Below are 10,849 nucleotides of genomic sequence, written 5' to 3'. Positions count from 1 at the left end.
ATTTCCCATTTGCCTTTGGGACTAGGACCGGATTGGTGACCCAGATCAGGTATTTAGCCTCACGAATAAAACCGCACTTCAAAAGTCGAGCTACTTCTTCCAGGGCCTCAGCTCGGGTCGTACCCAGACGCCTCTGTTTCTGGGATTTCACAGGCATGCTTTTGTCCAAGTTTAGTGTATGCATGATGATACTCGGGCTTATTCCTACCATGTCTTTATGGGACTAAGCAAAAACATCTAGATTTTCTTATAAAAATGCTACCAGCTCCGCCTTTCTTTTGGCGTCAAGATTTTTCCCGAGCTTAATGACCCTCGAAGCATCTTTGGGATCGATGTTTACTTCTTCGAGTTCTTCAATAGCCTAGAGCTCGGACCTATCCTCACCTATTCAGGGATCAATATCCTTACTCGGGGTGGTTCCCCTGCAACTGACTTGCTGGTGCTCTTCCATCCCAAGATCAGCTCTGACTTCCTAAGATTCCTCGCCTCGATCCTGCACGGCCATCGGTTGCTGCCCGGGTTATGATTTTCCCTTCATGGAAATGCTATAGCATTCCCTGGCAGCGAGCTAATCACCTTGGACAGTACATATTCCCGTGGATGAAGGGAATTCAATCACGAGGTGGCGGACAGAAGTTATGGCTTCAAATGCCATCAGCGTGGACCTACCCAAGATTGCATTGTATGCGGTCGGAAATATCTACGACCACAAACTCGAGCAGCTTGGAAACAGTTCGTGGTCCCTCACCCAAGGTTATCACCAACTCGATCGTTTCGATAGCTGTCGAACCTTCGCTGGAAAACCCATACAACATCATGGAGGTTGCCTTCAGCTCGGTCACAAACAACCCCATTTTTTCTAGTGTGGACCTGAATAGCAGGTTCACAGAACTCCCATTATCAACTAGTGTCCGCCTAACTCTTCGATTGGCGAGCTGGACGGTTATGACTAGAGGGTCGTTATGCGGGAACTGGACATGACTAGCATCTTCTTCAGTAAAACTGATTGGTTGTTTCTCCAGTCGCTGTTGTTTAGACAAACGCTGCTCTGGGACGAACTCAACTCCATTGTGAGACCTCAGCTCATTGACATACCTCTTCAGGGCATTTTTTCTCGTGCCTGCCAGATGAGGGCCTCCAGAGATGGTGGTTACCTATCCTCCTATTATCAAAGGAGGGGTGTCCTAACTTACGGGGGCTTTCGGAGCTGATTGAATGTTTTTCCTAGTGAGTTGATTAGGAGTGATTCGATTCCGGGCATACTGAGCCAGGGGCCCGGCCCTGATGAGTGTCTCGATCTCATCCTTCAAATGCCTATAGTCATCGGTGTTGTGACCAATGTCATTGTGGAATCAACAGAATTTTGAGGGGTCCCTCTTCGCCCTTTGATTTTTTAGAGGTTCAGGCTTCTTCCACGGAAGGTAGGTAGAATTTTCCAAGAAGATGCGCTCTCTGGTATCCGTGAGGTCGGCGTAAGTCGCATAGATTGGTTTGAACTTCTCCGCGGCCTTGTTTTTCTTTGAACCATTCTGGCCACCTTCGCCACTTCCCTTCCTCTTGCTTCCTCCCCCTTGGTTATTCTGGGTAACGGTTTGAGTCGTAGCTGCAACGTCTGTTACCGCTCCAACGGGTTGGGCAGGGACTTGGCTGGTTCCTGCGACCGAAGCTCGTGCCTTTTCTAGGTTGATCCATCTCTAAGTCCTGTTCAAGAACTCATACATTGTATTGACGCCCTTTCTCTGGATCTATTTCCACAGATCGCCTCCGACAAGGATTCTTGTTCTCATCTCCATAAGCCTAGAGCTTTCATCCGCATCTCTAGCTCGCACATCGATGTTGGCAAACCTACTCAAGTAAGCTTTCAGAGGGTTTGCAAGGGACTCTGCCTTTATCCGAGCTGCTTAGGAAGCCCGGAACGCCCTCTTGAAGTCAGCGGAGAAGCTCCTCCACGAGCTGATAGAATGCTTTTTGTATTGCTTGAACCATTGCCTAGCCGGTCTGACCAGAGTCGAAGGGAATACTAAGCACCTTAACTCGGGTCCGACGTTATAGGCCATCATTAGGGTATTGAACATCCCCAAGTGGTTGGACGGATCTCCATCTCCGTCGACTTTTGATAAATGGGGCATCCTGAAACCCGGAAGGTACGGTGTTGCTGCGATGTTGGGGGCGAAAAGCTCGAGTTCGTCCCCTGAGTCATACTCGTCCTTTTCCTTCTTTGATAGGAGTCTTTTCATCAGTTCCTCCATCTGGGCCAACCTCTTGAGGGTTGGGTCCTTGGTTCCCTAGGGCTGTTTAACAGCTCCCATTCACCCATACGCATTTGACGGGCTATTGTCCCTCCAGGTTCGAGCTTGGTTTGGTGGGGCATTCCCGTTATCACGCACTTCGGAAGGACTTCCCTCATGGTGAGTGTCACTGACTCCATCGCGAGCTGAATTGGTTCTTTGTGAGTTTAGGCGATCTCGCAGATTGGTATGTGGATTAACTCGAGGGTTCTGAGCCGAACTCAGATGATTCCTCAAATCTGTGTTGGTCCTCTCATTTCGACGACCCTCCGTCCAATAGCTTCCATTAGAAAAGCTCAGAGCTTGCGGCCGAGGATGAGGATCTGAGAAATTCTTGCGTGCTCGCGGGACATGAGCAGGGGCAGCAGAAGGAGGATTCCTTCTGCTGTTTCCATAGGTGGGAACATCTCGAGCTGAACGAGGTGGGGACTGATGCCTTATCGGCGACGGAGGATGTCTGATTGGTGAGGCGATTCTCGTCTCATTAGGCCGGACCAAGTTAGCTCGCAGTCGCTCTGCTCCACTATTTCTGGTTCTCTGTGTCTGGCGATCTGATTGCGGTACAAGGAAGTCGGTTGGGACATGTCATCTTTGCGAGTTCGTCCTTGACCGTCTGTGTGGGTTTCCATGGGCATTCGACAGTGGCGCCGAACTCGAAGTCGTGGTTCTGACCGACCGGCTGACTCGTTGATGATCTCTGGGAAAGCCACGAAATGGGGTTTCTTGGTGGTTGTGTGAAACGGGCGTAGAACTTGGAGTTGAGGTTCTAACCGACCAACTAGGCCTGGGTCGACTATCCAGGCGGGATTTACGAGTCCCACCTTGCCTCTTTCCGACGTTAACGTTGGTTCTAAGAGGGGGTAGCCAAGCCAAGACTTCCTCGATTTGCTAGTTTTCTTTGGCTAGATGGCTCCTCAACTGCATGTTCTCCAACTCCACTACAGTCAAGTAATTCGGTTTCGGATTCGGCGATAGAGGTGCTGAACTTCCGGTGTCGCCGTGGCCCATCGGTTGCTTTCCCGACCGCTGCTGAATCTCCGGGTTTTGTTCGTCGGAAACAACGGTATGGTGAGCCTCCTGCCCACCATGCCAATCTGTTTCGTTACCATGCCTTGAACTAGTGACCACCATGATGAACTTTGTTATGAATCTTTTTCGATGGCACTAATTTGCAGTTCTTAATGAAAGCACCAAACTGTTGACGCGATTTTTCGTCAATAGTGTATTATGTAATTAGCTAGAATAAACTAGTGCTTAAAGAAACCGTAATAAGGATAATAACTCTTAAGGATGCTTAGAATGTTTTAGTAAGAACACTCGTTCCTTTTTTACGTGGTTCAAAGGCTAAAATCTCCCTAGTCCACGAGTCAATATTATTACTGTATAACTCTCTATATTTTGACAGAGTATTTGCATTACACAGAAAAAACCCCACCCCTTTTCTATCCCAGGTCTTGGTATTTATAGAAGAACCATCCTAGGTGTAACGCTCTGCTAATTAGGGTCCATTACCATGTGTGTTTTGAAACCAGTGCTGGATTTTCTAACAAGTCATTTGGACTAAACATGTGATTAAGCTACTATGGTTTAGGTAATAAAACTTTTGATAAACGAATAAGTATTTTCATTAAGATAGAAACATATTCTTTACATGGGATCCCAAAAACATTAGTTTAAAAGTGTTGACCCACGATTTAGCCAACTGACACGGAGTCAAAATATGAATTATATGGACGAATATAAAAAGAATAACGTGATGACAAAAGTAAAGAAAACACAGTGATTTATAGTGGTTCGGCCCCAGGATCTGGTAATGACCTACGTCCACTTAGAATGGTATTGATATATAATCAGAAGTGTGATCAGAGAACTTGGGTTCAATGAGTTTCAACACTTCTGAAAAACCATACAAGTTTGCTAAGAGAAATTCTATAATTCCTATGATTCAGAAGCCAAAAGTCCCTTTCCTTGAGCCATCTCTTGCTATTTATAGGCCCAAGGAGGGTTACAAAAGATTGTTACAGATATAATCCCCTGAATATTGCGATATTCCGAAGATTACATGAGATAAACTCGGGATTCATAAAGATCTTCCCATAAATGTTGCCTTGTTTGTGGAACTACCGACCAGACTGGTCGCGAGTAAGACAGGCTTGCCCTGCTTCTGGTGTGCCTCCTGGTCGATACTCTGGCAGACGCTCCCAGGTATCAGCCACGTGTTAAGAGATTATTCGCCACGTCACAAATGCTAATTTATTGGATAACAAAAAGCATATTACAAAACTCAGATTACACAATAAGCCGACCTAGGCGGCAAAAGTTGGGTTTAACCCTAGTTCCTCTGAGCATCTCGGCCGTGGTGGACGAGCGGACCGCATATGTACATACCACTACTAATTCCCTCCGACTCATGGCTGGTTGAGCTTCTCTTTACCTTTACCTACACCACAAAGCACCTGTGGGCTAGAAGACTCAGCAAGAAAACATATTCAACAGTTCACTGAATAAAACAACCATCAAATAGTAATAACTAAAACCAGTGCATTCATTAAACCCAATTGGAGACCATAGAGTCACGTAAGTGCATGTCGCACTTTCTTTCAAGTTTTCGGCATCCGAGCTAGTCAAGCGCATGTCACGCTCCTAGGGTGGCCCAGCCATGGTGGCCTGCACTCCACGTGCATTATGCCAATCTTAGCTTATAAACTAAGTTCTTTAAACCCTTGACTTATAAGTCAAGCCACCACGTGCCTCCAACTTATAAGTTGAAACTTAAGGACGCTCAACTTATAAGGAGAGTCTCTCAGAGTCCATCATATTCTCAACTAATAAGTTGATCCCCACTCAACACCCTAATAATACTCTAGTTTATAAACTAAGCTTCACAGTCATAACAGACAGTCACATGTTTCATATAGCATACTTATGAACAATCACAATGCATTATAATACATTCACATAGCAGTCATAAGCATAATCCCAATTATGCACGTTACAACGTACCTAATCTGATATTCACAAACATAATTATAATCATGTTCATCACCTTGACTAAGCTCTATACATGCGTTCACATAGCAGGTGCAGTTTTCTTACCTTTGGTCCGTATTCGAGTTATTAGCGACAACCCTCTGAGTATGATCCCTGATTCAAGCCTTTAGCGTAAACCTAGTCACAACCGTAATAAGGAAGTTCCATCAACCACAGGTAAATAAAAGCTTCCAGACCAAATCTTAGCCTCCGGGACATCAAATTCCACTTAACAAGGAAGTAGGATTGATCCCGAGCCCAAATGGTTAAGTTCCCAATCTAAAAATCCCATTTAAGCCAAAATTCCCCTTAAGGGCCACGGCCCCTCACACTCGAGCCGCGGCCCGCTTCTAAATCCAGAGGCTCGGCCTCCCTGGAATCCAACGCGCACCGCGGCGCGTCCCTGAGGCGCCACGGCCCGCCCCTGCCTCTGAGCCCTGCTGGCTCGAAATTCCTCTTGCAGGCGTGGCTCACCATAAAAGAGCTGCAGCTCACCACCACAAACCCAGAAATTCCTAGGTTTCCGTTCAACCGAACCTAGCCAAAACTTAACCAAATTCATCCCACACCTCCAATTCAATTCCCACAACTTATACACTCATTCCCACCAATAAAACTCAACTAATTATCACAGTAAAACTCATCAAACTTACCAAACCCATCCTCTCAATTATTAAGCATGCATAGACATCTTTACTCTAAATATTCAGCAAAGCTAACCAAACAATTTCTGTAACGACCCGAATTCACTAATAAGGCTTAAGGGCCTTGATTAGTGTGTGTGGAGGGAATAATGGGAATTATGTGTGGTTTTAATGATTAAGATGCGTGATTATGATTTAAAACATGTTATATGACTATTTGAGTATTTGAGATGCATGACTATGTGTATTAGTATGCGTGTAGGTCCTGATTAAGTTAGAAGGGCATAATCGTAATTTTGGCCATTATGGGCATAACTGCTTTGATATATGTGATAATTGTCGAGACCACATTATTATGTGGATATATCTGTGATCTGTGACTCGAGACGATCCTAGTGAGCAAAGTAGCGAAAAAGTCATGGCGGGGATTTATACCCAGCTCGGGGTGAGCTTGGGGGTATAAATGGGAATTTGGTAAATATATTAGGGTCTACTCTGATATTGAGGAACATTATTAGTGATTAAATATGTATCGGGAATTAAGCGGGGAATATTAGAGACACTCGAGGTGTTAGCGGGAATTGGGTAAAATGACTAGAATGCCCTTAAGTGGATTAAAGGGCTTAGACTTAATAGGGAGGGCATAATAGTCATTTGGTTTACAGGAATTAAGTTTTACTGAGACTTTATGTTAGTGGGAAGTGTAGAAAGGTGTAGAAGTCTGAAAAAGAAGAAAAAGGAAGGGAAAGAAAGAGAGAAAACAGAGGGAGTTTTCTGAGTCGGTTCAATCTTCCTTCACCAATTTCTTGAGGATTTCTGGAGTAAAATTCAAAGGAGAGCTAGTTCAACTAAGCCACAAGGTTACTGAGCTAAGATTGAGGACTTAACAAGGTTTTAGCAAGGTTAGGCCATCACTTGAAGTAAGGTTCTGTAATCTCTTCAGTTGTTGGTTTGGTTTCTGAATTATGGTGTAAAAGTTGAGTTTGATGGGGAACTTTGGGGAAATTCAGGGCAAAGGTTAAGGAAAAGCAAGCCAAGGAGGTCTAGAGACAGCTTGTGGTCGAAATCCTATCAAAGGTATAAAGTCTAAACTCTAACTTTGTTGTTCAGCTGGTTTTTACTAAGTTTTAGAGCTTGGGAGTGGCTATGGTGAATTTTGAGTTTGGGGATGCATGTGCTTGAGTTCTAGGTATTTGGGGTGCTTGGGATGAGTGGAGTATGGTCATAAGGTTGTTTTTGAGTTTGGGAAGGAGTTGGAAGAGTTTTGGTTGAGGTTGGTTCGAGAAAATCGCAGAAGAGAAAAATTGGTGTTGGTCTGTCTGTGACTAGCGCTACAGCGCTAGCCTTTGGGCGCTGTAGCGCTAGGCCATAATGCTAAGGGGATTTTGGCTTCTGTTTGTAGCGCTGTAGCGCCCTCCCATGAGCGCTGTAGCGCTACCCTGCTTTCTGAAGGGGATTTTAGGGTTGTTTGCAAGGGTTTTTGACCTATGGTTTGGGGTTTGTTTCCACCACCTTGTTTGGTGGAACTAGGACATCCCGGGGGCTCGGGATTAGCCTCGAGGCTAGGTTTTGAACTTGAGGATTGATGATGACTTTGGTCCATGATTGTGTTTAGGTGAGCGCTAGGGCTCGAGGGGGATCGTTCTCAATGAGTCAAGGGATCAAAGCTAGTAAATTGAAAGGTAAGATAACTGAACCCGATTATATGTTTGTGATGGGACTAAGTGCTCCCGAGATTTGTATCGTGTCAATGATGGTATTACACCATGGGACATGTTAAAGCGGCCTAAGAGTGTCGTACATAATATTTGTGCGTAGGGCGCGGCTTGGCCACTAGTAGCCAAGGACAGCTTAATATTCACTGAGCTCGGTTTAAGCGGGCCGGAGTCAGTGGGATAACAGAGGGAGCAGCCTGTGAGCGCTAGCCCTAGTTATCATTTGTGCAGTGATGTGTGATATGAATTGATATGCTTAGTATGCTGAATATTTGGTTATACAGAATGATTATATGATTTGAGAACTTGTGATGCAATGTGAGTTATGGATTTGTCTGTTAATTGCTTATGCTCTATTGTTGTGTTTTCTTGCTGGGCCTTGGCTCACGGGTGCTACGTGGCGCAGGTAAAGGCAAGGGCAGATTGGACCAAGCCTGAGGTGGAGAGCTCCGAGGTGGAATGTACATAGCCAGCTGTTCGATCACCATGGTCGAGAAATGGGTCAGGACAGGGATTACCTAACTGCTTGTTTTGCCTTAGTGTGGCTGGTTATTGTATTCAAACCTTATAGCTTTTGTAAATGATCTTTAAATTTGTATTTTTGGGATCCCGTGTAGACAAATAGTGTTTCTTAATGAAAATGTGGCTTTTGAGACCAAAACATTTTAAACCCCAGTTCCTTTACAGTTTTAATGACACGCTTTCAATCAAATGACTTGATTAGCAAGTCTGACACTTTATAAACACACAATGTAACGGTCTTGGCCATCCAGGGCGTTACAATTTCAGTTCAGAACTCTTACCTTAACTGTGATGAAACTCTTGAACCTAGCCTCTGATTTTCCTCAAGCCTAACACCTTGATTCCCCAAGCTTTACTCTTCAATTTTTCCAAAAACCACTCAAACTTTCATGAAGCATAAAGAGAACGTGAGAGAGCAAGAGTGAGATGCTGAATCCTTTTCTTTTCAATTTGCTTAACCTTCTCAAACATTCCGAGCTCACCTTACCTTACACTTAAAGAGAAAATGACCATCTTACCCCTTGCCCTTAGCTTATACCTCAAATGTTCACAAGGGCAATTTTGTCCTTTGCCTCAAACCCCGCTATCCACAATTTGCATCCTATAATTCTCGCTACTTCCAATATTCTCACTCGGTTACCAATAAATTCCCATTACCCCTTAATTCCCGGTAATGTACTAAATTACTAAAATACCCCTAAGCTCACCACATGCCGGGTATTTAGACCCCGTTGTGACTTTTCCGCTAACTTGCTCATCGGGATCGCCTCTCGTCAAGTAACCCAAATATATCTACATAATAATGTGGTCTCAATCACACAAACACATATTTGCATTTATACCCCAAACGGTTCAAATTACTAATATACCATTCTTATAAGAAATGGGCCCACATACACATATTTAATATCTCTAACATACAAGCATGATTATATTATAATATAATTCACATAATAACTCAATTATTGCCTCCCGGCCCCCTAATCCAGGCACTAAGCCCTACTAGGAAATTTGGGATGTTACAACTATCCCCTCCTTATAGGAATTTCGTCCTTGAAATTTTACTTGAACAGCTCAGGATACTGATCCCGCATAGTTGACTCCAATTCCCAGGTCGCCTCCTCGACCTTGCTATTCCTCCATAGTACCTTCACCAAAGGTATCACTTTATTCCTCAGGACCTTGTCCTTTCTGTCTAATATCTGGACTGGCTGCTCCTCGAAGGAAAAATCTGACTGCAGCTCCAGATCATCATAACTCAGCACATGAGTCTCGTCAAAAACATACTTCTGTAGCATCGAGATATGAAACACGTTGTGCACAGCTGACAACGCCGGAGGTAATGCCAACCTATAGGCTACCTAACCGATCCTTTCTAGGATCTCAAATGGTCCTACACACCTAGGGCTCACCTTGCCCTTCTTACCAAATCTTCTCACCCCCTTGAACGGTGAGACTCTAAGGAAGACATAGTCTCCCACCTGGAACTCCACGTTCCTACGCTTTGGATTCGCATAACTCCTCTGTCTACTCTGCGATGCGAGCATCCGAGCTCTGATCTTCTCTATTGCTTCATTGGTCCTCTGAACTGCCTCAGGACCCAAGTATCTGCGCTCACCCAACTCATCCCAATGAATAGGTGATCTGCACTTCCTACCATACATCATCTCATAAGGAGCCACTCCTATGGTCGCCTGATAGTTGTTGTTGTAGGAAAACTCTATCAGAGGTAAATACTTACTCCAAGACCCCTCAAAATCCAGTACACATGCTCTCAGCATGTCCTCCAATATCTGGATAGTCCTCTCAGACTAACCATCGGTCTGAGGATGATACGCTGTACTGAACTTTAGTTGTGTGCCCATTGCCTTCTGCAAACTTCCCCAAAACTTGGAAGTAAAAGTAGGATCTCGATCTGACATGATCGACCTCGGAGCTTCATGAAGACGTACTATCTCTTTAACGTAGAGATCTGCATACTGGTCAATGGTATAGGTTGTCCTCACTGGTAGAAAGTGAGATGATTTAGTGTATCTATCCACTATCACCCATATTGAATCATGCTGACCCACTGTCTTAGGCAATCCCACCACAAAATCCATAGCGATGTCTTCCCACTTCCACTCTGGAATGTCTAAAGGCTGTAATAGTCCAGCAGGTCTCTGATGTTCAGCTTTGATCTGCTGACACGTCAGACACTTGGCTACATATTCAGTTACATCACTCTTCATCCCCGACCACCAATACAAAGTTCTTAAATCCTGATACATCTTGGTGGTACCGAGATGCAAGGAATACGGGGTGGTATGAGATTCATCCAGAATCTCTTGTCTAATAACATCATTCATTGGAACACAGATCCGACCCTTGTATCTTAGCAGGCCCATGTCAAATATAGAATAGTCCCTAGCTACTCCAGCTAGAACCTCCTCTCTAACCTTCACCAACTGCGGCTCTTGTAACTGACTCTCCTTTATCCTGTCTAGGAGAGTAGACTGCAAGGTAATGTTGGCTAATTGGCCCACTACTAACTCAATCCCTGCTCTGGTCATATCCTCTGCTAACTCCTTGGATATTTGTCTCACACTATACAACTACCCTGAACCTCTCCGGCTTAGGGCATCAGCCACCACATTGGCTTTACATGGAT

The sequence above is a fragment of the Humulus lupulus genome, chromosome 5 (assembly GCF_963169125.1).
Source record: "Humulus lupulus chromosome 5, drHumLupu1.1, whole genome shotgun sequence".
Lineage (NCBI taxonomy): Eukaryota > Viridiplantae > Streptophyta > Magnoliopsida > Rosales > Cannabaceae > Humulus > Humulus lupulus.
The sequence above is the reverse complement of the archived record's forward strand: the minus strand, read 5'-3'. Positions refer to the sequence as shown.